Source organism: Ostrinia nubilalis, chromosome 3 (genome assembly GCF_963855985.1).
Source record: "Ostrinia nubilalis chromosome 3, ilOstNubi1.1, whole genome shotgun sequence".
In the NCBI taxonomy this organism is placed as follows: domain Eukaryota; kingdom Metazoa; phylum Arthropoda; class Insecta; order Lepidoptera; family Crambidae; genus Ostrinia; species Ostrinia nubilalis.
The window spans coordinates 813,159-821,348 of record NC_087090.1 but is presented as its reverse complement, the minus strand read 5'-3'; the positions used below and the strand labels follow the sequence as shown (position 1 = coordinate 821,348).

At 36.2% G+C, this 8,190-nt stretch overlaps 1 long non-coding RNA gene across 1 annotated transcript; it reads left to right on the top strand.

The window, feature by feature from the left end:
- The first annotated feature begins 5,189 nt into the window (after window positions 1–5,189).
- LOC135088211 (uncharacterized) lies at window positions 5,190–6,898 on the top strand. Its single transcript, XR_010260971.1, has 2 exons — window positions 5,190–6,069; window positions 6,674–6,898. It is a non-coding gene; the product is annotated as an uncharacterized LOC135088211 (long non-coding RNA).
- Window positions 6,899–8,190: the final 1,292 nt, after the last annotated feature.

The window sequence follows — 8,190 nt, the reverse complement described above, 5'->3', positions numbered from 1 at the left end:
TGACTGACTCGTGAGCGCGACAGTGGGTAAATACTCGTAATAAAAACAACTTAGCTCGCGCCTCAGCACTCCTTAAACTCACACATTATGGTCATTTTGTTGTACCTGATCCGCAAATCGATCTGTCTTTTTCATTTTATAACGGATAACCATACCACATTAACTATGACTTAACAAACAGAGTCCATGATCAAGATTATAATGCCACACTCATCGGCAAATCATCGTAAACATTGTCCATTGGCAATTGAAGAAAAATACCCGCAGTTCTATCGAGCATTTTGCCAACGCCAAGCGCCAGGACACGCGGCCATCGCAAAAAACTAGTTATGTTAATATTTTCAGAGCTTAACACTAACTAAAAGACGGACGGCCTCAGCATACCCGTGTTAATACGCGGTCCTGCTGCCCAATGAATTATTTATATATCTCGCCACAACACAAAATGTACTCTATCCCAAACAGGATAAGGCAGAAAACTTCTGGCCCAAATAGCTGCTAGGAAAATATTGCCGCGGCAGGAGCATACTTCTTCAAAAACACTTAAGTGTTAATGTGTGGACTTGTTAAACTCCCTAAATTCTCGTGACTAACTTAATAATAGCTTAAATCATGGGAGATAGGTATAACTAATGTTTAGGAATTTGAATTTTTTTTTTAAAGTTTTCAAAATTTTGTTTTTGTAATTTGTCTTATCTGGTAGAGGTAAAATTTGTTTAGTAGCAGAAGAGACATAGTAATTATATTTTTTTATACATACCAATAGACGCCGATAACGCTCGAAACAATTATTCATCATTGCAGCCGACACAATAGTATTTGAAATCCGCAATGATTAATTTTAGCCTTGTACTGCCTCAAACTGAAACGTGTGAACTTTTCAGACTTTCAAACGTAGGTATAGAACGGATATAGATACTTTATACAGACAGACCAACCACTTAAGTTTCCTAAACTTTAACATCGTAGTCTAAGTTAAGTCTGTAAGCTCTTTGATCACAAACTAATAAGTAACAGAAGGACCCATCGTTTTTTGAACTCTACAATAGTTAATGATAGGTTACATACTTATAATATATTTTAAAGATGATGTTTAGTGAACATGTAGTCGACGGTATTGATTCATACTAATTTTGATGTGATCAAAATTTTAGTTCTAAAAACATTAGATATTTACGTCCTTCGTCACGTTTAGTGGACAAGATGTACTCAAAAAGACCCTTTACTCGTTAAGCGTAAAAATTAGAAGCGTAATAAAAAAATGTAGACAAATGAATAATGGCATAAAATAACTTCTTGTGGCTTGAATTTAGCCGTGCACGGGACTATTCCCACCTCTCGTTCCCACCACTGCAACTCCTGTGTAGCCAGGATCTACAGCTTGACCGCCACAAAAACCCAACCAATGAAGGTCAAGTTTGTCCCGGGGGAAAGTTAAACTGTCATTGGACCCGCAACGAAATTAATCAGAAGAACATAGGAGGAGTTCGAAATTAAGGTTCGACTTCCCTCCATTGCAAAGCGGATGACAGGTGACAAACAAAGGTTTAAAAATTTAGCCGTGCAGTGAACCCACTGTTTATTTCCTGTCCTTGACGAAGGGCAAGCTATTGGTATCTCCACAATAAATCCGCTTATTCGCGGCAAAAACACGAAAATTGTAAAACGCGGTGCAGATTAAAACATGCATAGTTAAAGGGGTAACTCGCGAAGATACCCCCTCCTGGTTGCCCCCCACTCCAGGGTCACGGGGTAGACCAGCGAGGACAGCCAGCGCATCGAATACTAGAAAGAAATGCGCGCATTTCTTTATGGGAATAGGTACTGATGTGGTGAACTGTCGCTATTTACAGCGTTTTATGGATTAGGCTATATCCAGTAGTAGAGGCAAATAGTTTTTTTATGCATGCTCTACAAGTCAGTGGGCTAATTCAAATGCATTTGTCGAGAGTAGAAATCGTCTGTCAAATAATTTTCTAGTAATCAATTTTGAACTGATTGTCAAGGTAATACAGTTGAAAATTGAATATCAAAGCCAGACTACGCCTAATGTCAGATCAGCCGATGGTAGATGCCAAATTTCCAATATCGCGTACGAAGACGGAGAACTTTGTCAATATAGTGGTACATAAGGGTCATAATTAGTGGATGCCGACGATTTTCGCGCTGTCATCTCAACGACTGCCCACCCTTGTCGTTAGAGCAGTCGACTGGATAGAAAGCATGGAAATAACATGGTGATTGATAAACTAGGTGCAAATAAACATATTTTATAAACACAGAATGCTTTTTGCTTAAATTTGAACATAAATTTACCATAATATAACTTATTACACTTGTCTGGATTTGTAAGCAGAAATATGGATAGGTACCTACTGGATGGAGTGGATGACATAGTGGATGGAGTGTTTTGTAAAACTGCAAAAAAACTTTACCACTAGCTGCTACTAACTGTAACTTACACAAACTTCTGCCGTTCACCGCTAGGGGCGCTGTGCAATCTGCCATACATTTTGTACGCACTTGGTAAGGTTAAACTTATGGTAGAGCTACAGAACTTTCATATAATAAATTATCATGCGCAAAAATTAGTCTGTTTGGGCCCGCCATACACGGACAGTTCGAGCAATTAGCCAGTGGTCAACATAAAGGCACGGACCGCTTTTGCAGCCAGTCAACAGCTTGAATCTACCATTGATAGGTAACTGCTGGAGTAGTTGGTAGTGAAACTGCTCAACAGGTCACAATTTCATTTTCATTCAAATCAGTAGCAACATTGATTTTGAGGAAGAGGAACCACTGCTACTTTGTAATATTTGCTCGAGCAGTCAGTATAAAATATACCTGGCAACTGAAATTTCACCGTGCCGAAGTAGTCACAACTGCTCGAGCAGTACCGTGTATGTGTGTATGTAGAAATCAGTTGCAGCTAGAAGCTGTCGTAATTGTGTAAGAGTGCCTAAAATGATTTGTGTCTTAGTTTTACTGCTATAAATTTATACTACCCATACCAATATTATAAATGCAAAAGGAATCTGTCTGTCTTGCTTTCAACCGATTTTGATGAAATTTGGCATAGAGATAGTTTAACTCCCGGGAAAGGACATAGATAGTTTTTATCCCGGTTTTTGAAACAGGGACGCGCACGGTAATGTATTTCGGTGACAGACAAAATTCCACGCGGGCGAAGCCGCGGGCGGAAAGCTAGTATAAGTATTATAACCCATGCTTAGAAAGGCACGATAAATGTTGGTCTGGGCTAATATCTCTTTTCGTCATTTTCAAAGGCTTTACAACAGTTTTTAACTGTATTATCACATTGTAACACCTATATTACTATTATGGAAGCAATAAACGTATTGAGTATTGAGTATTTGATAAAATCTAACATTAAGATTGACCCCTTCCCTCGCACACCCACATCTCTCCACCTAGATTAAATTATTGTCATTATTTACTGTGTTCATTTGATTTGGTGCATAATCTGAAAACCATTTAAAGATTTAACCATTTACAATGAAAATAATTAGCTCGAATTCGTATAGTTTTTTTTATTTGTCATTTTTGACAATTAGTGTAATGTTTTAAATAAGACCGAAAATGATACGATTTTCTTTATGGTTTTTGTATTAGTTTGTTTTTAAAATTCACTTTATTGTAAATTACAGATAAATCCAGATTTAATCACAGTGTTATTTATTAAACTAGCTGTGCCCGCGACTTCGTCCGCGTGGAATAATGACTTTGGGTAGGCACTTTTAATAATTTAGTCTAATTATTTTACAAATAGCTTTTGCCCGCGACTTCGTCCGTGGAGAAGTCGAAAACGTTCTCATACGATTATTTTTAAATGTTTTAACGTTATTATCTAAATGTTTAAATACTTTTAAAATATAAAAATCAGGTTAAATAAACATGAAAATATTTTTTTCTTATATTTTATGAATATGCAGCTCGGCCTTTGATCCGGTGAAAGTTACTCGGTGGTATTATTTTTTTACAACGAAATCGAAAACTACACCTACCGCAGTATTATTGGTAAACTTTTTTTTTATATTTTCCTACGGGTGCTAGAATCACCAAGCTTCCAGCATGCCACTGGCCGTGGGAGAAGGAGCTTTTCCTCAAGACTACTCCCGCTACCTCAAGGGCCTCCGCCAAAACTCTCGCGCGAAAATGAGTTTATGTATACAGCGCAAGCAGGTGCCCGCGGCATGACTTTCATGCATTACTATGCATTGTTGGGCGAGCGCACGCAGCGGGCACCCACTCCGAGGTTAAGTGGAGGCCCCTAGAGTATGGTAGTCGTTAACATGACGTCATGATTGTAAAAAAATGCACTAATGAGTAATTAATATCAACTTTGAAGCAAATCACCACTAAAATAACTTTCTACCCCTTTTTAACATAGTAGGGTTAGGTTAACATAACTTTGCCCCTCCTTTTTACCTCCTTAGGGGTAGAATTTTGGAAAATCCTTTCTTATCAGATGCTTACGTCATACAAAGAACACACCGTCCAAGTTTCAGGTCTTTACGATCAGCGGTTTAGGCTGTGCATTGATCCATCAGTAGCGCGCGTAGTACCTACTTGATCATTATTTTGTTGCGATGTGATTTTAAAACTGGGATATCTCCTAAGATATTTATTGAAATCGAATGGTGTTAAGGGCAAGAATGTTTAAAATTAAATACTTGTGGTGAATAATTTATTTATTTGGATAAGGATTAATATCATGTTTATAAAAACACCTTCGCAAATAATGCATTATTTTAAAACAGATTTTTTTTTGCATAAAAATGGTTACTATGAGCCAACCTTAAAAGATAGACATATGCTACCGCGGACTTTTTTAAAGAGCTTTTAAAGGGGAACAATCCTGTCATACATGATTTTTGCGAAACTTTAACCGTTTACGCAGCATCAGCTCTCAAAAGGTAAAAATTCATTGATTTGAAATATTCTTGATTGGTGCTCCGCTCCTATTGGTCTTAGCGTGATGATAAATAGCCTAAAGCCTTCAGGAACTAACGGGCTATCCAACACAAAAATAATTTTTCAAATCGGTCCAGTAGTTCCTGAGATTAGCGCGTTCAACCAAACAAACAAACAAACAAACAAACAAACAAACAAACTCTTCAGCTTTATAATATTAGTATAGATATAACTATATATAAAAATGTCTTCATTAAAGTAAATATATTATGTAATTTTAACAGAGGGACTTATATTAGGCTGTCTTTACATAACTAAATTATTATTTTATAGCTCTAATGTAAACTTTCATCAATCATTCCTCCCTCCAATCCAATGACATATAAAAACATCTTAAAGATGACCTAAACTCTATGCCTAAACTGAACTGTCCCACCAAACTCATTGATAAGGGGGCGCTACCGTCGTTCAACTATACAGGGTGTTAGGTAAATGGGTATATGAGCCGACACTAGCCCATGTTAACATGGTCATATAAATGGTATGGTGAAGTCAGAAAATTGATATCTTCATTTTAATTATTTTAATTTTCATACAAATCGGATTTTATAAAATTTATTTTGTATGAAAATTAAAAACAATAAAATGATGATATCAAATTTCTGACTTCACCATACCATTTATATGACCATGTTAACATGGGCTAGTGTCGGCTCATATACCCATTTACCTAACACCCTGTATAGTTTCCAACATGGCAAAAATCGGAACCAGCGATCCGGTATTGACGGTGGCGCCCCGCTGCCAATGTCAAGGTTTTATTTCTATCATATTTTTTTTACCACCAAAACTGTCAGATGCTATTTTTCAAATAGCCCTATCCTACTATTTGATACAAAATCTAACGAAATGAATACTTTACATTTCTTGTGGGCTGCCCACAGGGAAGAATTGCGGAGAAGGCGGAAAATGCGAGAATTAGCCAGAATATATGAAGAAAATTTTGAAGACATGCCAGAGCTTCTGTTCAGGCAACGTTACAGGCTTAACAAAGGCCAATTTCAGGAGCTTTGTCATATATTGAAACAGGAAACCTCTTTGCGGGGAAATACAATAATTTCTCTGGAATCCAAGGTTTAATATCTTACATAATATTATTTAAATGCGAAAGTGTGTGTGAATGTTTATGCGAGTATAAAGATAAAGATACATTTTGTTCAAACATGTGTAGGTACCTACATAAGGTGTTAAGTCAGCATTTAAAATGGTATCAACATGTCTTACCTTTGCGGTGTACAAATTAAAATTAAATTAAAAGAGTATTATGAATGTTACTCTTTCACGCAAAAACTACTGAAGGGATTTTGTTGAAACTTTATAGTATTATTGTATAAACGTCATAATAACATCCTACTAATATTATAAATGCGAAAGTTTGGATGTCTGGATGTCCGTATGGATGTTTGAGTTTGTTACTCTTTCACGCAAAAACTACTGAACGGATTTTAATGAAACCATACAGTATTATTTTTTATAACACAGAATAACATTATAGGCTATAGGGGTAAAACAGGATCCACGCATACAAAGTCGCGGGCGGCCGCTAGTGCCCAATATATTGTTTGGATAAATTATCTATCAAATTATTATCTTCTTAGTTTCTTCTCCCTTTTCTTTATTTTAAGAAATGCTGTCAAAATATCTGATTACTTAACTAAAACTTGTAATATTGTTTAAGATGAGCTGCCTGCAGGATCTGTTGCAACAGCCACTTTTCTGGAGCATTTTAACAATTTATTTGATTTACTTAATGCGCATGCATTCACCAGACTGGCAAGAAGGGAAGCAATCAGTGTGTATAATATTAATTAAAAGATTTTGTTTAATAGAGAACAGAAGGTTCTCCACTGAATCTGCCTAGTAAAGGCTGCCAAAAAAAAATAAAAATATTAAAAAATTCATACCTCCTTGTTTTATTGAAGCAGCTCTATAATGTACATTTGTTTAGTTTTGAGCAAGTTAGAGCAGTTAAGCCATAAAATTTGTTTCTTCATAACTTCTTGCTTTAAATTAAATGAATGAATGAATAAATAAAACTTGAATAATTGTGAAAGAACTGCGCTGCCCAGACAGTAGATTTATTAAATTAGTTATAGCTTTCGATGTTTAGGTTTCACAAATTGAATACCTTACTATGAAGTTTTCACAGTTATATCCTAAATCCTCTCAAAATTTGGTTGTGTTGGATGAGTTTTTTGAAAAGATCACTCTGTCCAGGGATATCCGTAACCGAAACTTTCGGTTATCCGAAACCGTAACCGATTTAAAAGTTTCGGATGTAGGCAGTTTTAATTGTTTTTGTATAGCATTATATGTAAAGGCAAAACAGTCTGATTTACCTTTATAATGCCATCTAGTATAAATTTATATTATTTATTCGATGTAAAGTGTGCGGCCATGAATGAACCGAAAAAAATATCCGTAACCGAAACCGGTATAATATTATTCCTATATCCGTAACCGTATCCATAACCGAAACTACATAATATCCATAACAGCCCTAAGTAACTCAGTCCACACGCACATGGCTCAAGGGTATAGGTATTTACAGCTTAATTACTATCCATTCGCTTTAAGTTTGCCGCTGGCGATATGACGTCACTCGAAGGGAAACGTCTATAACTATAACAAACTATATTTAGAATGTTTTTTATTTATTAATATTGATAAGAATTGTGTATTTGCATAAAATAAAACACATTAATTGCGTTTAATCACTAACCGATTGCCTTGAATCGCGGTTGGGGGAGGGGACGCGCGTTTAGTTATGGAGTAGTGTCGATGGGAATGAAGATGTATGGTCCTTATAAATAACCCATTACCCAGGACACTACTGGCTTGGTAGTGTAGAAGGGAAAAATATTCCCCACGACACTACTGGTAGTGTGGTTTGTTGGTGCGGTCGGTCAGAAGGGCGGCAAACTTAGCGCGAACGGGTAGTATGTGAGCCATTCCACACGTGTACATAGGTACGAGTAGTACCTATGGCATGCTATGCTAATAATAATTATTATTGTCTTTGCAACACGTCTAGCATAAATATGTAGGGTATACCTACTAGGTAAAAATAGGTGATTTATTGTAGGGCTTTTGTTCACACGGAAAAAATGACAAAGTTTTTAGTTACTTATCAAATAGGTAGTAGTAACATATATGTAGAAAACAGGAACTTAGATGCCAACGAAAGAAAATAGG